This window comes from Lethenteron reissneri, chromosome 63, assembly GCF_015708825.2.
Source record: "Lethenteron reissneri isolate LAM-NWPU_2019-01 chromosome 63, ASM1570882v1, whole genome shotgun sequence".
NCBI classification, from domain to species: Eukaryota; Metazoa; Chordata; class Hyperoartia; order Petromyzontiformes; family Petromyzontidae; genus Lethenteron; species Lethenteron reissneri.
This window is the reverse complement of record NC_083841.1, coordinates 7,305,389-7,328,711: the sequence shown is the minus strand read 5'-3', so window position 1 is coordinate 7,328,711 and position 23,323 is coordinate 7,305,389. Positions and strand designations below refer to the sequence as shown.

Sequence of the window (23,323 nt, the reverse complement as noted above, 5' to 3'; positions counted from 1 at the left end):
AGGCCCGAGTCAACCCCGGGGGGGGGGGGGGGGTGGGAGAGATGGCCCCGGGACCGCTCCGGGTGTTTGTCGCCGGTGGCCGCGAGCGGTGGGGGGGTGGGAGTCGAGCGCGGGTGTTGGGGCCGGGGTTTGGGAGCGCGGAGCGCGTTCCACCGCTGCGCCACCGCTCCCCGTGCACGACAGAAGCAGCGATCCCGCAGACACAAACTCACAAAGACAAAGACACCCCTCCCACCCGTGTAGCCTTCGCAGCCTGTTGGGGCAAGTGCTGTTAGCGAGTAGCACCTACGATGGCCGGCACGGCGCACGAGGTGGTGGGTGGCCAGCACCACGCCCGGCCGCCTTTGTCTCCCCAGTGGCGATGTTTACTACGCACCGCACCAGGTACTCATTTGAGTCGACGTAGGGGAGGCCCAGGACTGATTCAGATGACCGTCACCGGTGTTTGCCGTGAGCGGGAATCGAACCCCGGTCGCCAGGTTCGTTTCGCAGCTCGCTAACCGCTGCACCACCACTCCCCGCACACGGACTCACACAGAGATACACAGAGACACACAGAGACATACAGACCCAAAGACTCACACAGAGACACATGAAGACCCACATACTCACACAGAGACACAGAGTCCCACACAGAGACTTACAGACTCACACAAAGACTCACACAGACTCACACAAAGACTCACACAGAGACTCACAGACTCACACAAAGACTCACACAGAGACTCACAGACTCACACAAAGACTCACACAGAGGCACGCGAATACTCACAGATTCATGCAGAGACACAGCCTCAGACAGAGACACACAGACTCACACAGAGACTCACACAAAGACACAAAGACTCACACAGAGACACACAGACTCACACAGAGACTCACACAATGACACAAAGACTCACACAGAGACTCACACGGACTCACACAAAGACTCACACAGACTCACGCAAAGACACAGACTCACATCGATACACAGAGACTCTCACAGAGTCACAGACTCACATCGAGACACACAGACTGACGCAGAGACACACAGACTCATGCAGAGACACACAGATTCGCGCGGAGAGACACAGACTCACATCGAGACCCACATACTCACGCAGACTCACAGACTCACACAGAGACTCACACAGACTCACACAAAGACTCACGTCGACTCACACAGAGACACACAGACTCACACAGAGACAGACTCACATCGAGACCCACAGACACTCGCCGACTCACACAGAGGCACACCAACTCCCAGAGTCACACTAGACTCACGGCAGAGTCAGAGACTCACACACGAATGAAAATGTTCAATTTCAAAGAGGATTTGATGGATTTTGCTTGACACAGTTGGTGAAAAAAGTCCCGGAGGGCCCAAAGATGTCACGGCCAGAGACAAGCAGCACTCTGATCAAAGTTGTAAGAGATAAAGAGATACGTGTCTTGAATTGAACACGGATTTTAAGCAGCTTGGGGTTGGGGGGGTTAGAAATGATGGAGGGGAATTCTAAAGTGGAGCGGTGCGAGGGAAGAAGCAGAAATGAGGTGACTACCTGCGGTGTGGTGAGTGGGTGAGTGAGTGAGTGGGTGAGTGAGTGAGTGGGTGGGTGGGTGGGTGAGTGAGTGGGTGAGTGAGTGGGTGAGTAAGTGAGTGGGTGGGTGGGTGGGTGAGTGAGTGAGTGAGTGGGTGGGTGGGTGGGGGAGTGAGTGGGTGAGTGAGTGGGTGGGTGAGTGGGTGAGTGAGTGAGTGAGTAGGTGAGTGAGTGAGTGAGTGGGTGGGTGAGTGAGTGAGTGGGTAGGTGAGTGAGTGAGTGAGTGGGTGGGTGAGTGAGTGAGTGGGTAGGTGAGTGAGTGAGTGGGTGAGTGAGTGAGTGAGTGGGTGGGTGGGTGGATGAGTGAGTGGGTGAGTAAGTGGGTGGGTGCGTGGGTGAGTGGGTGAGTGAGTGGGTGAGTGAGTGAGTGAGTAGTGAGTGAGTGAGTGGGTAGGTGAGTGAGTGAGTGGGTGGGTGGGTGAGTGGGTGGGTGGGTGAGTGAGTGCCTGGGTGAGTGACTGAGTGGGTGGGCGGGTGAGTGAGTGAGTGGGTGGACGGGTGAGTGCGTGGGTGAGTGAGTGAGTGAGTGGGTGGGTGGGTGAGTGAGTGGGTGGGTGAGTGAGTGAGTGAGTGGGTGGACGGGTGAGTGAGTGGGTGAGTGAGTGGGTGGGTGGGTGGGTGAGTGAGTGGGTGGGTGGGTGGGTGAGTGAGTGGGTGGGTGGGTGGGGGAGTGAGTGAGTGAGTGGGTGAGTGAGTGGGTGGGTGAGTGGGTGAGTGAGTGAGTGAGTAGGTGAGTGAGTGAGTGGGTAGGTGAGTGAGTGGGTGGGTGGGTGAGTGAGTGAGTGGGTAGGTGAGTGAGTGAGTGGGTGGGTGAGTGAGTGAGTGAGTGGGTGGATGGGTGAGTGGGTGAGTGGGTGAGTGAGTAAGTGGGTGGGTGCGTGGGTGAGTGGGTGAGTGAGTGGGTGAGTGAGTGAGTAGTGAGTGAGTGGGTGAATGAGTGGGTGGGTGAGTGAGTGGGTGGGTGAGTAAGTGGGTGAGTGAGTGAGTGGGTGAGTGAGTGGGTGAGTGAGTAGATGAGTAAGTGAGTGAGTGGGTGAGTAAGTGGGTGAATGAGTGAGTGAGTGGTTGAGTGGGTGAGTGAGTGAATGGGTGAGTGAGTAAGTGGGTGGGTGAGTGAGTGGATGGGTGGGTGAGTGAGTGAGTGAGTGGGTGGGCGGGTGAGTGAGTGGGTGGACGGGTGAGTGCGTGGGTGAGTGAGTGAGTGGGTGGGTGGGTGGGTGGGTGGGTGAGTGAGTGAGTGGGTGGGTGAGTGAGTGAGTGGGTGGACGGGTGAGTGAATGGGTGAGTGAGTGAGTGGGTGGGTGGGGGAGTGAGTGAGTGAGTGGGTGAGTGAGTGGGTGGGTGAGTGAGTGAGTGAGTGGGTAGTTGAGTGAGTGAGTGGGTGAGTGAGTGGGTAGGTGAGTGAGTGAGTGAGTGGGTGGGTGGGTGGGTGAGTGGGTGGGTGGGTGGGTGGGTGGGTGAGTGAGTGAGTGCGTGGGTGAGTGAGTGAGTGGGTGGGTGGGTGGGCGGGTGGGTGGGTGAGTGAGTGCGTGGGTGAGTGAGTGAGTGGGTGGGTGGGTGAGTGCGTGGGTGGGTGAGGCGAGTGAGTGGGTGAGCGGGCGAGTGAGTGAGTGGGTGAGTGAGTGGGTGGGTGGGTGGGTGAGTGAGTGGGTGGGTGGGTGAGTGAGTGAGTGGGTGAGTGGGTGAGTGAGTGAGTGGGTAGGTGAGTGAGTGAGTGGGTGAGTGGGCGGGTGAGTGAGTGGGGTGGGTGGGTGAGTGAGTGAGTGAGTGGGTGGGTGGGTGGGTGAGTGAGTGGGTGAGTGAGTGGGTGGGTGAGTGGGTGAGTGGGTGAGTGAGTGAGTGGGTAGGTGAGTGGGTGGGTGAGTGAGTGGGTAGGTGAGTGAGTGAGTGGGTGAGTGGGTGGGTGAGTGAGTGGGTGAGTGGGTGGGTAGGTGAGTGAGTGAGTGAGTGGGTGAGTGAGGTGAGTGAGTGGGTAGTTGAGTGAGTGAGTGGGTGAGTGAGTGGGTAGGTGAGTGAGTGAGTGAGTGGGTGGGTGGGTGGGTGGGTGAGTGGGTGGGTGGGTGGGGTGGGTGGGTGGTGGGTGCGTGAGTGAGTGCGTGGGTGAGTGAGTGAGTGGGTGGGTGGGTGGGCGGGTGGGTGGGTGAGTGAGTGCGTGGTGAGTGAGTGAGTGGGTGGGTGGTGAGTGCGTGGGTGGGTGAGTGAGTGAGTGGGTGGGCGAGTGAGTGAGTGGGTGAGTGAGTGGGTGGGTGGGTGGGTGAGTGAGTGGGTGGGTGGGTGAGTGAGTGAGTGGGTGAGTGGGTGAGTGAGTGAGTGGGTAGGTTGAGTGAGTGAGTGGGTGAGTGGGCGGGTGAGTGAGTGGGTGGGTGGGTGAGTGAGTGAGTGAGTGGGTGGGTGGGTGGGTGAGTGAGTGGGTGAGTGAGTGGGTGGGTGAGTGGGTGAGTGGGTTGAGTGAGTGAGAGTGGGTAGGTGAGTGGGTGGGTGAGTGAGTGGGTAGGTGAGTGAGTGAGTGGGTGAGTGGGTGGGTGAGTGAGTGGGTGAGTGGGTGGGTAGGTGAGTGAGTGAGTGAGTGGGTGAGTGAGTGGATGGGTGGGTGAGTGAGTGAGTGGGTGGGCGGGTGAGTGAGTGGGTGGACGGGTGAGTGCGTGGGTGAGTGAGTGAGTGAGTGGGTGGGTGGGTGAGTGAGTGAGTGAGTGGGTGGGTGAGTGAGTGAGTGGGTGGACGGGTGAGTGAATGGGTGAGTGAGTGAGTGGGTCGGTGGGGGAGTGAGTGAGTGGGTGAGTGAGTGGGTGGGTGGGTGAGTGAGTGAGTGAGTGGGTAGGTGAGTGAGTGAGTGGGTGGGTGAGTGAGTGGGTAGGTGAGTGAGTGAGTGAGTGGGTCGGCGGGTGAGTGAGTGGGTGGGTGGGTGAGTGAGTGGGTGAGTGAGTGAGTGGTGGGTGGGCGGGTGAGTGAGTGGGTGGGTGGGTGGGGTGAGTGCGTGGGTGAGTGAGTGAGTGGGTGGGTGGGTGAGTGAGTGAGTGAGTGGGTGGGCGAGTGAGTGAGTGGGTGAGTGAGTGAGTGAGTGGGGTAGGTGAGTGAGTGAGTGGGTGGGTGAGTGAGTGGGTAGGTGAGTGAGTGAGTGATGGTTCGGTGGGTGGGTGGGTGGGTGAGTGAGTGCGTGGGTGAGTGAGTGAGTGGGTGGGTGGGCGGGTGAGTGAGTGGGTGGGTGGGTGGGTGAGTGCGTGGGTCAGTGAGTGAGTGGGTGGGTGGGTGAGTGAGTGAGTGGGTGGGCGAGTGAGTGAGTGAGTGGGTGAGTGAGTGGGTGGGTGGGTGGGTGAGTGAGTGAGTGGGTGGGTGGGTGAGTGAGTGGGTGAGTGGGTGAGTGAGTGAGTGAGTGAGTGGTAGGTGAGTGAGTGAGTGGGTGAGTGGGCGGGTGAGTGAGTGGGTGGGTGGGTGGGTGAGTGGGTGAGTGAGTGAGTGGGTGGGTGGGTGGGTGAGTGAGTGGGTGAGTGAGTGGGTGGGTGAGTGGGTGAGTGGGTGAGTGAGTGAGTGGGTGGGTGAGTGAGTGAGTGGGTGAGTGGGTGGGTGGGTGAGTTAGTGAGTGAGTGAGTGAGTGGGTGGTTGAGTGAGTGGGTGAGTGAGTGAGTGGGTGAGTAAGTGAGTGGGTGAGTAAGTGGGTGGGTGAATGAGTAAGTGAGTGGGTGGGTGAGTGGGGTGGGTGAGTGAGTGGGTGAGTGACTGGGTAGGTGAGTGAGTGAGTGGGTGAGTGGGTGGGTGGGTGAGTGAGTGGGTGAGTGGGTGGGTAGGTGAGTGAGTGAGTGGGTGAGTTGGTGGGTGGGTGGGTGATTGCGGCCTGCAGTGTGGTGAGCGTGTGTGCGAGAGTGTTGTTGTGACCTGCGGTATGGCAAGTGTGGAGTAGGTGTGTGTGTGTAGCGGTGGTAGTGTAGCGCTTAGCGCGCTGCGCTACGAACCTGGCGATTCCCGCTCACGGCTAACACCAGTGACGATTATCTGAACCGGTCTTGGGCCTCCCCTAGGTCGACTCAGCCTCAAATGAGTACCTGGTGTGGTGCGTAAACATCGCCACTACCATTTGCCACCCACCCCCTCGTGTGCCGTGTCGGCCTTCATAGGTGCTCGCTAACAGCACTTGCCCCAACAGTGCGTCAAGGCTATACGGGGCATCTTTGTCTTTGTATATATTATCGTGTTGTGGGGAGCGGTAGTGTAGCAGGTGAGCGTGGCCGCGCTACGAACCCGGCGACGCGAGTTCAATTCCCGCTCGCGGCCGCCAACACCCAGTGACGATCATCTGAACCGATCCTTTGGCCTCCCGCTAGGTCGACTCAGCCTCAAATGATCACGTGGCCCTTCCCAGGCCGGCTACAACCCCACGGTACTTGCCCCCAACATTCGGAGGAATAACAATAATGGGGGTTTTGTTCCCGTTTTTTCTTTGGCAACAAAACTGGAACCTTTTTACGAGGAATCATATTTACATTAACCACAATATCTGCGCTCAGAATGCAAAGAAAAGGCACACTCTGATAATGCATGCATTGTCCTTGAAACTGATTGGTCCACGCCAGAGACGGCTTTCCTTAGAGCCCAGTCTCGTGGTGTTCGACCAGAGGACGCCAAAAGGCGCACAGCTCAAACACAACGCCACCATCAGAGTAATGAGGGCTCCGTTGCCAGTACCAAAATGTAATCATAGGTTTTTCCTCTTTGTGTGGTTGCTTCGCCCTGCAGACTGTTAAGGCTATAGGGGGGATCTTTGTATTTGTTTGTGTGCGTGAGTGAGTTGATGTGACCGGCAGCGTGGTGGTGGTGGTGGTTGAACACAGTGTGGTGGTGGTGGTTCAACACAGTGTGGTGGTGGTGGTTCAACACAGTGTGGTGGTGGTGGTGGTTCAACACAGTGTGGTGTTGGTGGTGGTGGTTGAACACAGTGTGGTGGTGGTGGTGGTTCAACACAGTGTGGTGGTGGTGGTGGTGGTGGTTCAACACAGTGTGGTGTTGGTGGTGGTGGTTCAACACAGTGTGGTGGTGGTGGTGGTGGTTGAACACAGTGTGGTGGTGGTGGTTGAACACAGTGTGGTGGTGGTGGTTCAACACAGTGTGGTGGTGGTGGTGGTGGTTCAACACAGTGTGGTGTTGGTGGTGGTGGTTCAACACAGTGTGGTGGTGGTGGTGGTTCAACACAGTGTGGTGGTGGTGGTGGTTGAACACAGTGTGGTCGTGGTGGTGGTGGTGGTGGTTCAACAGTGTGGTGTTGGTGGTGGTTCAACACAGTGTGGTGGTGGTGGTGGTGGTGGTTGAACACAGTGTGGTGGTGGTGGTGGTTCAACACAGTGTGGTGGTGGTGGTTCAACACAGTGTGGTGGTGGTTGAACACAGTGTGGTGGTGGTGATGGTTGAACACTGGGTGATGGTGGTGGTTCAACACAGTGTGGTGGTGGTGGTTCAACACAGTGTGGTGGTGGTGGTGGTGGTTGAACACAGTGTGGTGGTGATGGTGGTGGTGGTTCAACACAATGTGGTGGTGGTTCAACACAGTGTGGTGGTAGAACACTGTGTGGTGGTAGTGATGGTGGTGGTTGTGGTTCAACACAGTGTGGTGGTGGTGGTTAAACATAGTGTGGTGGTAGAACACTGTGTGGTGGTTAGTGGTGGTGGTTGTGGTTCAACACAGTGTGGTGGTGGTGGTTGAACACAGTGTGGTGGTGGTGGTTAAACACTGTGGTGGTAGTGATGGTGGTGGTGGTTGAACACAGTGTGGTGGTGGTGGTGGTTGAACACTGTGTGGTGGTAGTGGTGGTGGTGGTTCAACACAGTGTGGTGGTGGTGGTGGTGGTGGTTGAACACGTGGTGGTGGTGGTTGAACACAGTGTGGGTGGTGGTGGTTCAACACAGTGTGGTGGTGGTGGTGGTGGTGGTGGTAGTGGTGGTGGTGGTGGTTAATTACCACGAAACCACGAATTAAACATAAACCTGTAGCAAATAAGCTTGTGCCGGAGGCCCCGGGGGGACAGGCGTCTATGACGTCTCCTGGCCAAACCCCAATTGGCGGAGCCAGGAGATTGAATCTTCACCCTCGGGGCTCCTCCAGACACAACGAAAAGCCATTACGGATGGCCACGTGGAATGTTCGAACGCTCACTGCGGAGGAGAGGTTGCCACTCCTTTGTCGGGAGCTGGACTGGTACCGCCTGGATCTCTGTGGCATTCAGGAGGTCCGGTGGGCCGGTTCTGGCTCCTGCCCCCATGAGGGGTGGACAGTCCTCTACTCGGGGCAGGAGACTGCCAAACAACAGGGTGTGGCTCTTCTTTGAACAAAAGAATGAAGGGGGCGTGGGAGTGTGGCGGTGAGGTGTGGGAAGCTGTAAGCCCCAGGATACTTTGGGCTCGCCTTCCCATCAACCGGAGGCGAGGAGTGGTGGTCGTGGTTACTTATGCCCCCACCGAAGACGAACATCCGTGGAGGGATGCAGGCAAAGCCGATGAGTCAGATGCCTTCTATGACCTCCTGTCACAGGTGCTGGCTAAAGTGGCCACTCGGGACAGAGTCATCTTGTTGGGTGACTTCAATGCCCGAGTTGGTCATGATGCTGGCACCTGGTCTAGAGTGATTGGAAGGCATGGGCCAGATCAGCTCAATAACAACGGTAGGAGGCTGCTAGATTTTTTGCAGCCCATGGGCTTGTAATTACCAACACGCTCTTCCGGCATCGGCGCATCCACACAACATCATGGACGCATTCCAGGTCCAAGCAAGAACATCTGCTGGACTACATAGTGACGGACCAGCGGATGCGAGCCCATGTCCTTGACACCAGGACCTACCGTGGAGCTGATCTGCCCTCTGACCATCGACTAGTCATCTGTAAGATGCGCCTGCTATTCTTCCACTCCAGTGGTGGGTGTACACCCAGGACTCCATTCCAACCTAAAGTGGCCTGGTGTCAGTTAGCTGATGAAAGTTGCAAGCGAGAATTTCATCATCGCTTGCAGCTGGGGTTGGCATCGTCCCCCACTCCTCCTGATGTCGAGGGTAAATGGGCGAGGTTTAGGACTGTGACTCATGCAGCTGCAATGGCTGCTTTGCGTACGCGGTCCAGACCTCCCCAGAAACCCTGGCTGACAGAGGAGGTGTTCAGGTTAATTGAGAAAAAGCGACAGGCCCAAGTTTACCGCAGCCTTCGCTCGGAAGTTCGGAGAGCCGTAAGGCGCTGCAAGGATGGGTGGTGGTCACGGGTTGCTGAGGAGATGGAGTCTGCCTCAGTGGCCCGCGATCACAAATCTCTATTTAACTCCATCAAAAAAGTAAAAAGCAGCGCCACACCTATTACCATCATTAGGGGAAAAAACGGTGATCCAATCTCCGACCCCCAGGAACAGGTTTGCAGATTTGCTGAGCATTTTTGTGAGGTCCTGGGGGAGGGAAAATCTCTCAGCCAGGAAAACATCATGGCACAAAGTGGGGATAACCCTGCTGAGGCTGCGGTGCCTCAATATTGGAAGAGGTCACCCCCTGTGAGTGGCTGGCTGAGGTGCCATCTGTTGAGGAAGTACTGAAGGCAATCCGGAGTCTGAGACTAGGAAAGGCACCAGGCAGAGATGATCTCCCAAGCGAAATGCTCAGGGAGGGTGGCGTTTGTGCACAGACTATGCCCTACATGACATCATAACAACAGTCTGGACCACTGGACGGGTTCCGCAGGATTGGAAGGATGCCCTGGTGGTCCCCCTCTTTAAAAGGGGGACCGCACAGACTGTAACAATTACAGGGGCATCTCACTCCTCAGTGTGCCGGGAAAGGTCCTGGCGAGGAGTATTCAACATCGCCTTGCTAGGCACGCTGAGGAGGGCTTGCGGAGCCCCAATGCGGTTTCAGGAAAGGACGGTCCTGCACAGATGCCATATTTTCTGTCCGTCTGCTACAGCAGAGATGTTAGGGAATTCCAACAAGACCTACATCTCTGCTTTATTGGCCTGGTCAAGGCCTATGATACCATCAGTAGGCCTGGGCTCTGGGTTGTTCTTCGTGCTTTCGGAGTCCCTGACCCTCTGCTCACGATCATTAAGGACCTTCATGATGGTGAGCGGGCCCGGGTAAAACTACGTGGCCGGGAGTCAGAGCCTTTCCCTGTACACCTTGGGGTGCGGCAGGGATTTCCTCTGGCTCCCACATTATTTAACATCTATTTTGACCGCGTAGTTCGTGAAGCCTTCAATAGCTGTACCGGGGGATTTTCCATTTGGTACAGATATAATGGGAGGCTGATCGATGCCCGGGTGCGATCAAGGGATGGCTCCCTATTGGTCAACCACGTTATATATGCCGATTATTTGGTAATAGCTGCTCATTCAGAGGAGTTGGAGACGCTGCTGCTGAGACTGGAGCGTGCCACTAAGAGGTGGAGCCTTACCACCAGCCCCACCAAAACTAAGCACCTGCCTGGGTATTTAGTACAATCGGACATTCCACCCCCACAACTCCCAATCGGTGATGGGGCAGTAGTGGAGAGAGTGGAGCGTTTCCCATACCTGGGCAGTGTGCTTATGACCGGCTCCAGTTTAACAGCAGAGGTCTCACTCCGAATCAGTCGAGCAGCAATATCTTTTCATCGGTTGCGTAACGCTGTGTGGAAGCTACCTGGTCTGTCGCTCCGCACGAAGCTTCAGGTCTTCTCGTCCACAGTCATTCCATCCCTTCTCTACGCTTGCGAAACGTGGACCCCCCTAATGGAGCATCTTCGCCGGTTGGAAACATTTAGGCTGGCCTGCCTACGATCCATCCTGGGTTTAACCAGGCTGGATTGTGTGAGGAGCTCACAAATCCTTGAAAGATCTGGGCAAAGTCCCATTCGGTGAGCTCCTCCAGGCAGGCAAGGCTGCGTTGGCTGGGTCATGTAGCCCGCATGACCAGCCACCGCATGCCTAAACAGATTTTGTTCGGCCGGATTCGAGGGGGCTAAACGGGTGCGGCACGGGCTAGAGAAGAGATGGAGTGATGTGGTACAGGAAGACGTGGAGCTGAGTGGACTTGCCGATGACTGGTACCAGCGGTGTCCAGATCGGCCTCTGTGGAGGAGGCTCGTGAAGGACGCTACTGGGCAGTTGGAGGCAGTCGCCCTCCAACAACAACGGAGGGCGGAGGAGCGACGCTCACAACAACGAGCGGAGCGCCGGGTGGCTAAAGCACAGCAAGTTGGTACAGTAGGGGGCACAGGTGGTGCATCAGCCAGTCATCTTGGTCATCTCAGTCAGTCGACCCGTGGCACCTGGGTCTGCCCCGTGACCTCCTGCCAGCGGGCGTTCGACACTTCACGTGGCCTCAAGGTGCACTTGGCCTGGCACAAGCGTCGTGGTGAAGTCACCGCCACTTAGTGGCGAACGGCGGTTGTGTTGTTGGTTGAAAACAGTGTGGTGGTGGTGGTTCAATACCGTGTGGTGGTGGTGGTGGTGGTGGTGGTGGTGGTGGTGGTGGTGGTGGTGGTGGTGGTGGTGGTGGTGGTGGTGGTGGTTGAACACAGTGTAGTGGTGGTGGTGGTGGTTAAACACAGCGTGTTGGTGGTGGTGGTTGAACACAGCGTGGTGGTGGTGGTTGTTGAACACAGCGTGGTGGTGGTAGTTGAACACAGTGTGGTGGTGGTGGTGGTGGTTGAACACAGCGTGGTGGTGGTGGTGGTTGTTGAACACAGTCTAGTGGTGGTGGTGGATGAGACGAGAGAGTGTCTGGTAGTCCTCAACATGGGTAGAGGAATCGGTGAGTGGAGTTTCCCCGGGAGCCATGGCTCGGAATCTGTCAGGTGCAGCCAAGCAGAAGCCGAGTACTGCTGGTGGTGGTGGTGGACGATGATGTTGGTGGTGGATGGTGATGTTGGAGGTGGTGGTGGACGATTTTGATGTTGGTTGTGGTTTGTGATATTGGAGGTGGTAGTGGATGGTGATGTTGGAGGTGGTGGTGGTGATGGTGGATTATGGTGGTGGTGGATGATCTTGATGGGTGGTGGATGATGGTGATGTTGGTGGTGGTGGTGGTGGTGGACGATGGTGATGTTGGTTGTGGTTTGTGATATTGGAGGTGGTGGTGGTGGATTATGGTGGTGGTGGGTGATCTTGATGGGTGGTGGATGATGTTGGTGGACGATGGTGATGTTGGAGGTGGTGGTGGTGGATGATGGTGGTGGTGGACGATGGTGATGCTGGTGGTGGTTTGTGATGTTGGAGGTGTTGGTGGTGGTGGATGATGTTTGTGGGTGGTGGATGATGGTCGTGGATGACCGTGGTGCTGGTGATGTTGGTTACGACCACGATGATGATGATGACACTTCTGATGCGTTTTTGTATTTACCGGCGTGCTGAAATATGGGCAAACAATCGCTGGAACTGACAGAGCTTTGATATGTGAGTTCACCTGTGTGTGTGTGTGTGGTGTGTGTGGTGTGTGTGGTGTGTGTGTGTGGTGTGGTGTGTGGTGGTGTGTGTGATGGTGTGTGTGTGTGGTGTGTGTGGTGTGTGTGTGGTGTGTATGGTGTGTGTGTGGTGTGTGTGGTGTGTATGTGGTCTGTGTGTGGTGTGTGTGTGGTGTGTGTGGTGTGTGTGTGGTGTGTGTGATGTGTGTGTGGTGTGTGTGTGGTGTGTGTGGTGTGTGTGTGGGGTGTGTGTGGTGTGTGTGTGTGTTCATAATGCGACTGTACACGGACACACACAGGGCGGCCAAACAGGAAAGTAATCCGACACCTAAGTACGTTACAGTTCCAATTTACCCATTATTGCAAGTCGTGGCTACACACACACAGACAGACACAGAGTGTGTGTTTGTGTATCTTGGCCACTGGGGAGACAAAGGCGGTCGCGGCGTGGTTCTCTCCACCCCCACCCCCTCGTGTGACGTGCCGGCCTTCATAGGTGCTCGCTAACATCACTTGCCCCAACAGTCTGTAACTGTCTATACGGGGGATCTTTGTCTTTGTATGCACAGCGTGTGTGTGGGTTAGCACCGTGGGAGCGGTGGTGCAGCGGTTAGCGCGCTGCCCTATGAACCCGGCGACCTGGGTTCGATTCCCGCTCACGGTCAACACCAGTGACGATTATCTGAACCGGTCCTGGGCCTCCCCTAGGTCGACTCAGCCTCAAAGGAGTACCTGGTGCGGTGTGTACTAAACATCGCCACTGGCGGCCGGGCGTGGTGTTGGCCACCCCACCCCCCCATGCGCCGTTCCGGCCTTCATAGGTGCTCGCTAACAGCACTTGCCCCAGCAGTCTGTGAAGGCTACACGGGGGATCTTTGTTTTATGTTGCATTGTGTGCCTGGCGATCCGAGTTCACGTCCTGGCCACCATCATCAGTGGCGAGTGACGTCTGACCTGGATCTCCAAAGGGAGACGGTGTGGTGGTTAAATTAACCTCATGGCGGTTCCCCGAGATACCCACAATACCCCGGCTCTCGCACCATGTCCGTGATGGAGTCGTTTTTAGTCTGTCGATGCATCGGCCATGCGGCCATGGACTCATCTCGACGAGTTGTACTCGTACGCACCACCACGGTGCGTACGAGCAGTTCAGGATCTCGGCTGCGTTTCAACATCGCGGAGTGCGGCACCGCTGCCGGATTGATTGATACTCCAGTCGCGGAGTAAAGTTACACCCCTGGGGGGAAAGTTTGCGTCCCTGAAATAAAATATCTAATCGTCTCCGCCATTTTGTATTAATTGGTAAGCCCAGGGTCCCGCCATGAGGCTCAAATAAAGGGTGGTGGAAATAGATCGTGGGCTGTGACGACACGCACGGTGTCGAGGAGGCGATGGGAACGACACCACCACGGGTGAGATGCGAGGCAGAGCGCGGAACCCGTGGGAGTCGTGGACACACGCGCAGGTTCGTGGCATCATCCAGCAGTGTATATATCACGGTGGTGGTGGTGTTCATGGTGGTGGTGGTGGTGGTAGCAGCATAGAGAGACGCGTGCTTGGAATCGCACCGAGAGGCAGAGAGAGAAGCCACGCGGAGCAGCGGAGGCACGCGCTGTGGGCGAACGGTAAGATTCGAACTGTGACGGCCAGAAGGGAGCACCACGGCCCCATGGTCACGAAGACAGCAGCGGAGCGGAGGCCGAGGAATGGAATCGCGACCGAGAGAAGGCGTCGGCCCATACCCCACCCCGGGCTGGTGGAGATGGAGCGATTGCGAAGATGGGCCACGATGCGTGGAGGATGCAGATGCTGGACTTAAGTTGCGAATTTATTTTGCACGCGATGAACGCGTGAGAGTAGAACTGCTGCGTGAGTGCCGCTGACTGGAGCTCCATTCAAACGACCTCATGAATCTGCGCTTTCAATTTGCCTTCTTTAATTGGTACCTTTTGGATCCTGACGTCGGTTACTCAACGATTGGGCCGCCTTCGCCTTGCGAATGTCGTCAATGCTTGGTGGGGTAGTGGGTGGTGGGGTTTGGTGGTGGGTGGTGGGTGGTTGTGGTGGTGGGTGGGTGGTGGGGTGGGTGGGGGTGGGTGGGTGGTGGGAGGTGGGTGGTGGGGGTGGTTGGTGGTGGGTGGGTGGGGTGGTGGTGGTGGTGGTGGGGTGTGGTGGTGGGGGGGGGGTGGGGTGGGGAGGGTGGGGGTTGTGGTGGGTGGTGGTGGTGGTGGGGGTGGTGGGGTGGTGGTGGGGTGGTGTGGTTGGTGGTGGTGTGGTGGGTGGGTGGTGGGGGGGGGTGGGTGGTGGGTGGTGGTGGGTGGTTGGTGTGGGTGGTGGGAGGTGAGTGATTGGTGGTGGGGGGTGGGTGGTGGGGGGTGGGTGGTGAGTGGTGGAGGGTGGGTGGTTGATGGTGGGTGGTGGTGGTTGGTGGTGGGTGGTGTTGGTGGTGGGTGGTGGTGGTTGGTGGTGGTGGGTGGTGGTGGGTGGTGGGGGGTGGGTGGTGGGTGGTGGTGGGTGGTGGGTGGGTGGGTGGGTGGTGGTGGGTGGTTGGTGGTGGGTGGTGGTAGGTGGGTGGTTGGGGGGGTGGGGGGTGGGTGGTGGTGGGGTGGGGTTGGTGAGTGGTGGAGGGTGAGTGGTGGGTGGTGGGTGGTTGGTGGTGGTGGTGGTTGGTGGTGGTGGTGGTTGGTGGTGGGTGGTGGTGGTTGGTGGTGGTGGGTGGTGGTGGGGGGTGGGTGGTGGGTGGTGGTGGGTGGTTGGTGGTGGGTGGTGGGAGGTGGTGTGGTTGGTGGTGGGGGGTGGGTGGGTGGGGGGTGGGTGGGTGGTGAGTGGTGGGGGTGGGTGGTGAGTGGTGGAGGGTGGGTGGTTGATGGTGGGTGGTGGTGGTTGGTGGTGGGTGGTGGTGGTTGGTGGTGGGTGGTGGTGGTTGGTGGTGGTGGGTGGTGGTGGGTGGTGGGGGGGGGGTGGTGGTGGGTGGTTGGTGGTGGGTGGTGGCTAGGTGGGTGGTTGGGGGTGGGGGGTGGGTGGTGGGGGTGGGTGGTGAGTGGTGGAGGGTGTTGGTGGGTGGTGGGTGGTTGGTGGTGGGTGGTTGGTGGTGGTGGTGGTTGGTGGTGGGTGGTGGTGGTTGGTGGTGGTGGGTGGTGGTGGGTGGTGGGTGGTGGTGGGTGGTTGGTGGTGGGTGGTGGGAGGTGGGTGGTTGGTGGTGGGGGGTGGGTGGGTGGTGGGGGGTGGAGGGTGGGTGGTGGGTGGTGGTTGGTGGTGGGTGGTGGTGGTTGGTGGTGGGTGGTGGTGGTTGGTGGTGGTGGGGTGGTGGTGGTTGGGTGGTGGTGGGTGGTGGGGGTGGTGGGGGTGGTGTGGTGGTGGTTGGTGGGTGGTGGTAGGTGGGTGGTTGGGGGTGGGGAGTGGGTGGTGGGGGTGGGTGGTGAGTGGTGGAGGGTGGGTGGTGGGTGGTGGGTGGTTGGTGGTGGGTGGTTGGTGGTGGTGGTGGTTGGTGGTGGGTGGTGGTGGTTGGTGGTGGTGGGTGGTGGTGGGTGGTGGGTGGTGGTGGGTGGTGGTGGTGGGTGGTGGGAGGTGGGTGGTTTGGTGGTGGGGGGGTGGGTGGGTGGTGGGTGGTTGATGGTGGGTGGTGGGTGGTGGTTGGTGGTGGGTGGTGGGTGGTGGTGGTTGGTGGTGGGTGGTGGGGGGGTGGGTGGTGGTGGGTGGTTGGTTGGTGGTGGGTGGTGGGAGGTTGGTGGTGGGGGGTGGGTGGTGGGGGGTGGGTGGTGGAGGGTGGGTGGTGGGTGGTGAGTGGTTGATGGTGGGTGGTGGTGGGTGGTGGTGGTTGGTGGTGGTGGGTGGTGGTGGTGGGTGGTGGTGGTTGGTGGTGGTGGTGGTGGTGGTGGTGGGTGGGTGGGTGGTGGGTGGTGGTGGTGGTGGTGGTGGTGGGTGGGTGGTTGGTGGTGGGTGGCGGTGGGTGGCGGTGGGTGGTGGTGGGTGGTGGGTGGTGGTGGGTAGTGGGTGGTGGTGGGTGGCGGTGGTTGGTGGTGGGTGGTGGGTGGGTGGTGGTGGGTGGTGGGGTTGGTGACGGGTTCTTGATCTTTAACGTGAAGTGGCTCGTGGCGTCGTCGCGATGACAGCGCCGGATGCGCCTCACATGAGCCCAGGGGCGGCCGCTGGAGGCCGAACCGCGAAACATTCGCGACGCGACCACTCGAAGCGCCACGGGGGCCACCAACTTCACTCGCCGCGGCCGCCCGCCGCCGCCAGAATGTGGATCGTGAGCGACCGCCTCGAGAAGAGATGGCGACCGCCATGAGAGACAGAGAGAGAGACAGAGAGAGAGAGTGAGAAGGTAATTATATCCAGCAGTGGAGTGAGGAGGTATGTTGCTGATACCTCGAGTGTGAGATGCAGAGAGAGGGCGCGTTAGTGACACGGTGAGAGGAACGTGAGAGGAGATGGGAGACAGAGTGAGTCGTTCCATCCAGCAGTGGTTTGAGCACGTCTCTCGCTGCTGCTGCTGCTCTCTGGAGTGTGAGATGGAGAGAGGGGGCGCGCCAGTGTGCGGTGTGTGCGTGAGTCGAGGTTGAGGTGTGCGTGAGTCAAGGTTGCGTGAGTCGAGGTTGAGGTGTGCGTGAGTCGAGGGGTGCGTGAGTCGAGGTGTGCGTGAGTCGAGGTGTGCGTGAGTCGAGGTTGCGGTGTGCGTGCATTTCTCTGTTATTCCTACGCTTAATTAAAGGCGCTTAATTAAAGGCACTTAGCGTTAGCTACTGGGGGAGGTGGTGGGGGAGGGGGAGTGTGTGGCTGTACAAGGCACAGGCAAAGCAAAGTAGCTGCGCCCCAAGTAGCTCAAGGGGGCCCTCGAGGTTCGTAGCAGTTATCGAGGAGAGACGGCGGTTGGGTGGAGGCGGTGGTGGAGGCGTTTGGTGGAGGCGGTGGTGGAGGCGGTGGTGGAGGCGGTGAGATGCAAATGTCGGCACGAATTCATTTGGTGAAGAGTGAAAAACTGCGGAGGAGATCCAACGAGATCCAAGCCACGGTCAGTCTCTGGTCTCGTCTCGGTCGGATCGTAGAGACCGAACGGGCGACCCAGCGGCGAATAAGTTGGAGGATGAGGAGCAGGGAGAGAGGGAGAGGGAGGGAATGTGTAAGGAGAGCAGAGCGTGAAATATTTTATTAAATCTTTCATTTAAAAAGGGGGGGAGGGCACATAAAGCAAAGCATTGAAAAAAAACAAAAAAAACGAAATGATGAACGAAGCAAAGTGCCGACTACACCGAGCATCTTCTTGATTCCTCTGATCGTCAAAATAAAAATAGAGAGGGTGGACGAGATAGGGAGGTCTGGATGAGGTACGAGTCGAGGTGGACAGACGACGAGGAGGAGTACAGGACCTGAAGTATGCACCATCACACTAAATGAGGCATTTTCGTTCCAAGACTTTCAGAGGCCAAAAATTCCCGGCATCCATAAAAACGCGACCAGGCCGTGAGGGCGAGCGGGGGGGGGGGGTAAACGTGTTTAGCCCCAAACCTCGTGGGAGCGGCGGCTAAATAAAGGATGTGTTTGTGTAGTTTTAGAAAATATCGGTGAAAATACATAAGAAATCTCAACGGAATCTGCGTGGCTCAATAAAGGATGCGTGCCGTGCGATGAATGGAGGGGCGCGTGGTTGGGTAATGGATCCGTGCGTGGATAATAATAATAATAAAGGCATTCTGTATTGAAACGAGACGCGTGCGTGATTGCATCAAGGACCCACCGTGTGGTCAAATACGGGCCGCGAGTTTGGGTTTAGAGAGTTAGAGATTGGGTGATGATTGGGGGGGAGGGGAGGGGTTTAAATTAAGTGTGTGGTTAATAAAGGATGCGTGGTGGGGGTGGTGTGAGTGAAACGTGTGCGGTGAAATATGGGGATGCCTGTGGTCAAATACATTATCGCCTGGTTACTGGCCGATGCGTGTGTGTGTGTGGTTAAATAATGTGCGGGTTAAATCAAGTGTGTGGCTAATAAAGGATGCGTTGTGGGGTTTTCAGTGAAACGTGTGCGGTGAAATATGGGGATGCCTGTGGTGAGATGAATGATCGCGTGGCGACTGGCCGATGCGTGTGTGTGGTTGCTTTGGGTTCTATAATGGATGGCGATATCTCGATTTGGGTTCGACACTTGGCCTTTATTGAACGCGCCGCTAAATAAAGGATCCCAATATCGCGATGGGCGTCTCCTCCGCGGGGTGGTGGGGGGCTCGAAAGAATGACGCCTCTTCGAAGCCGCAACTTGTACGCAGTGAAGTATGGCGTCTCAGTCGGGGTGGGGAGGTGGAGTTGTCGGTGGCGAAATAAAGGGAGCGATCATTAACTGGGATTGTAGGTCCGGGTACCTGCCAGATATCTCGCGTGATAACGTCTCAAAGTGAGTCCCTGGCGTTTAAATAGAAATAAGAGGATGTTGATGATGATGATGATTAGAAAGGTGATCTCGACGCGGTTAGACAATTGACACCGCGCCGGCTTCGCGCGGCTCAATGAAATGCATCGGCGCCGCGTGTGAATCGCGCGATTAATTAATTTGTAAAACAGGATCGCCAATTAATCGATCGGATGGCGTCTCAATAATCGATTTGCGGTGGTCGAATAAAGGATGCAAGTTGGGTCTGGCGTGGTTCAATGAAGGGACTTGACGAGAAACGATGGCTCTCACCGCTTGGCGAAATAATGGACAAGGATTATCAATGGGATTCAAAATAAAGGTTGTTTTGTGTGAGATCGCGTAAGTATGTGCATTTTATTTTATACCCACGTGACTTTACCGAAAGAACAAAAGAGTTTGGACACATTCATACTGACGCGACCTCACCCAACTACCCTTTATTGTGAATAATATCGATCGCCACAGCCTGCGACAATGTTAAATATGATCGATGGCCTTGCGCGGGTCCAATAAAGGACGCCGTGAACGCGAGCCACGTGACAAAGGGTGACGGATCGCACGCGCGGCCACGCGAAGTCCGACGGTTAAGTGCGTGGGGCAATCGAAACGAATTCTGCCGCAGTGAAATAAAGGACGCCGGCCCAAAGACAAAGGTCCCCCGTTGTAGCCTTGCAACAGACGACTGGGGCAAGTGCAGTCGACAGTCACGGCGAGTCACAGGAAGGGCGGAACGGCACGCGATCGGGAGGGGGTTGCGGGCGGACAGCACCACGCCCGGCCGCCTTTGTCTCCCCAGTGCTGATGCTCACACACCGCAGCAGGGGTACTCATTTGAGGCTGAGTCGACCTAGCGGAGGCCCAGGACCGGGTTCAAAAGCAGCTGTCCACTGTCATTAATCGTTGTCATCTTGCCGGGCTCGGAGCGCAGTGCAGCGCGAACCACTGCGCCACCGCTCCGCACTGCATGCGTTTAAACAAGACAAAGATCCCCCGGGTAGTCTAACAGACTGTCGGGGCAAGTGCTGTTAGCGAGCAGCAGCACCTATGAAGGCCGGCACCGTGGCACACGAGGGGGGTGGGTGGCCAGCACCACGCCCGACCGCCTTTGTCTCCCCTAGTAGCGATGTTTTCACGCACCACACCGAGTACTCGCTCGAGGCCGAGTCCACCTAGGGGAGGCCCAGGACCGCTTCAGACAATCGTCGCTGGGTGTTGGCCGTGAGCGGGAATCGAACCCCGGGTCGCCGGGTTCGTAGCGCGGCGTAGCGCTGACCGCTACAAGACCGCTCCCCGCTCACAGACAAACGCACTCACACACACTCACACAACGACTCACCTCTCGTGTCAAATGTATCTCCACGGTTGTGCCATCTCCCACGAGTAATCCGCCACCGTCACCGCGTCGTGCGTTTACCGACAAAGCGAGAATCGCATCTCTCTGCGGTCTACGGAGGCGAAGAATCAACAACTTACTGCTCCTAGCCAGAGTCCAGCATCAATCATCATCCACATGCCCCCCCCCCCCCCGCGAGTTGTCTTCTTCCTCTAAGCATCCGTGGCACCAAAGTCCAATCAACGAGTAAAGTTCCAAGGCGGGGGGCCTTTCAGTAATAGGTGCTCGCTAACTATGTACCCGCCCTCACTTTTGTCTCCCGAGACGAACCAAAATGTTGCTTTGGCTGTGTGGTGTCTTGCACCCGTGCATGCGCACACTTGTGTGTGTGTCTCCTCTGTCTCTCTCTCTGTCTCTTCCTCACCCTGTGCAGTTCAGTGTGGAGTGATTATGCCAGACTCTTCTCTCTATATATATAAACACGTAACTACTCCGCCTTCCTCTTTGTGTGTTGTGTGTGTGCTCTTTGCGTGATGGCTGTTGAATCTCCTCTCTCTCTCTCACTCACTCCTCCTCCTTCCCTCCAGCCCTCGGCTACCCGTGTACCTCCCCATCCGTGACGTGTCTACAAGTTGCGTGAATGTGTGTGCGTGTGTGTTAATGTGTGTGTGTGTTAGTGTGTGTGTGCGTGTTAATGTGTGTATGTGTGCGTGTGTGTTGATGTGTGTGTTAATGTGTGTGTGTTAATGTGTGTGTTAGTGTGTGTTAATGTGTGTGTGTGCGTGTGTTAATGTGTGTTAGTGTTGTGTGCGTGTGTGTGTTAATGTGTGTGCGTGTATTAGTGTGTGTGTGCGTGTGTTAATGTGTGTTAGTGTGTGCGTGTGTTGATGTGTGTGTGCGCGTGTGTTAATGTGTGTGTTAATGTGTGTGCGTGTGTTGGTGTGTGTGTGCGTGTGTGTTAATGTGTGTGTGTGTGCGTGGTAATGTGTGTGTGCGCATGTGTTAATGTGTGTGTATGTGCGTGTGTGAATGTATGTGTGTGTTAATGTGTGTGTGTGTGCGTGTGATAATGTGTGTGCCTGTTAATGTGTGTGCGTGCGTGTGTTAGTGTGTGTGTGTTAGTGTGTGTGTGTTAATGTGTGTGAGTGTGTGTGTGCGCGTGTGTTAATGTGTGCGTGTGTTAATGTGTGTGCGTGCTTTGTGTTAGTGTATGTGCGCGTGTGTTAATGTGTGTGTGCGTGCGTGTGTTAATGTGTGTGTGCTTGCGTGTGTTAATGTGTGTGTTAATGTGTGTGTATTATTGTGTGTGTGTACGTGCATGTGTTAATGTGTGTGCGTGCGTGTGTTAGTGTGTGTGTGCGTGTGTTAATGTGTGTGTGCGTGTGTTAATGTGTGTTAATGTGTGTGTATATTAGTGTGTGTTACTGTGTGTGTGTTAATGGTGTGTGTGCGTGTGTTAATGTGTGTTAGTGTATGTGTGTGTTTGTGTGTGTGTTAATGTGTGTGCGTGTGTTAGTGTGTGTGTGCGTGTGTTAATGTGTGTGTGCGTGCGTGCGTGTGTTAATGTGTGCGTGTGTGTTAATGTGTGTGCGTGGGTGTGTTAGTGTGTGTGTGTTAGTTAGTGTGTGCGTGTGTTAGTGTGTGCGTGTGTTAGTGTGTGTGCGTGTGTGTTAATGTGTGTGGTGCGTGTGTTAATGTGTGTGTGCGCATGTGTTAATGTGTGTATGTGCGTGTGTGAATGTATGTGTGTGTGATAATGTGTGTGTGTGCGCGTGTGATATTGTGTGTGCCTGTTAATGTGTGTGTGTGTGCGTGTGTTAGTGTGTGTGCGTGTGTGTTAATGTGTGTAATGTGTGTGTGCGTGTGTTAATGTGTGCGTGCGTGCGTGCGTGTGTTAATGTGTGGGTGTAATAGTGTGTGTGTTAATGTGTGTGTTAATGTGTGCGTGTGTTAGTGTGTGTGTGCTTGTGTCAATGTGTGTGCGTGCGTGTGTTAATGTGTGTGTGCGTGCGTGTGTTAATGTGTGTGTTAATGTGTGTGTGTATTAGTGTGTGTGTGTGCTTGTGTCAATGTGTGTGCGTGCGTGTGTTAATGTGTGTGTGTGCGTGTGCTAATGTGTGTGTGCGTGCGTATGTTAAGGTGTGTGTGTGCGTGCGTGTGTTAATGTGTGTTTGTATTTGTGTGTGTGTTAATGTGTGTGTATTAGTGCGTGTGTTAATGTGTGTGTGTGCGTGCGTGTGTGCGTGTGTTAATGTGTGTTAATGTGTGTGTTAATGTGCGTGTGTGTTAATGTGTGTGCGTGTGTTAATGTGTGTGTGTGCGTGCGTGTGTTAATGTGTGTGTGTGCGTACGTGTGTTAATGTGTGTGTGTATTAGTGTGTAGTGGGGAGCGTCGCGATTAGCGAGCCGCGCTACGAAGTTGGCGGGTTCGATTCCCGCTCACTGCCAACACCGGTGACGAATATTTGAACCCGGTTCATAGCTTCCCCTAGGTCGACTCAGCCTAAAATGAGTACTTGGTGTGGTGTGAAAATATCGAAACTTGGGAGACAAAGGCGGCCGGGCGTGGTGCTGGCCACCCACCCCCTCGTGTGCCGTATCGGCCTTCATAGGTGCTCGCTAACAGCACTTGCCCCAACAGTGCGTCAAGGCTATACGGGGAATCTTTGTCTTTGTATATATTCTCGTGTTGTGGGGAGGGGTAGAGTAGCAGGTGAGCGTGGCCGCGCTACGAACCCGGCGACGCGAGTTCAATTCCCGCTCGCGGCCGCCAACACCCAGTGACGATCATCTGAACCGATCCTTTGGCCTCCCGCTAGGTCGACTCAGCCTCAAATGATCACCTGGTGCTGTGAGTCGGCACGACGACCCCCACCTCCCCATCGTGCGCCGCCCTTCCCAGGCCGGCTGCGTCGCTAAATTGTCACGCGTTGCATTCCGCGCTCAACGCAATGCCATCAAATGCCAAGGTGTCTGTGCGCTTGCGTGGGCGTGTGCGCACGGTGCTGTGTGTGCACATGCACATGTATTGCATGCATGAGTATGCATGCATGGGTCTTTGTGTGTGTGTGTGTATGCCTGGTTGACCCACACACACACACAGGTCGACTCAGCCTCAAATAAGTACCCGGTGCGGGGAGACAAAGGCGGCCGGGCGTGGTGCTGGCCACCCATCCCGCACGTGTGCGCCGTGCCGGCCTTCATAGGCGCTGCTGCTCGCTAACAGCACTTGCCCCGGCAGTCTGTTAGAGGCTACACGGGGCATCTTTGTTTCTGTGTGTATTGGGAGCGGGCGTGGAGTGACGGCCCGAGTTCGATTCCCTTTCGTGGCCAAACGTCGGTGGCGAATATCTGAACCGGTCCTGGGCCTCCCCTAGGTCGACTCAGCCTTAGAACCGAGTAACTGGGTGTGGTGCGTAACCATCAGTCGTGGGGAGACCAAGGCGTTCGGGCGGGGTGTTGACCAATCCCGTCTCGCGGTCACCATTGCACACGAAGTCAATGTATGCGATGGTTATTCTGTTCATTGAATTATGCAATCGGCATGCCCATGCATTCCACATACGTGAGTGCATTGCATTACGTACGCATGCCGTAACTG

At 56.4% G+C, this 23,323-nt stretch overlaps 1 protein-coding gene across 3 annotated transcripts in view; it reads right to left on the bottom strand.

Annotated features, from left to right (window-relative positions):
* The window catches only part of LOC133358841 (voltage-dependent T-type calcium channel subunit alpha-1H-like), a 210,927-nt gene extending 190,639 nt beyond the window's left edge, over positions 1-20,288 (bottom strand). For 2 of the 3 annotated variants that reach the window (XM_061577290.1, XM_061577289.1), the window contains exon 1: positions 19,726-20,288. The gene's annotated coding sequence lies outside the window, so the exon portion shown is untranslated. The remainder of the gene's footprint in view (positions 1-19,725) is intronic. The other variant, XM_061577291.1, reaches the window with a different exon arrangement.
* Positions 20,289-23,323: the final 3,035 nt, after the last annotated feature.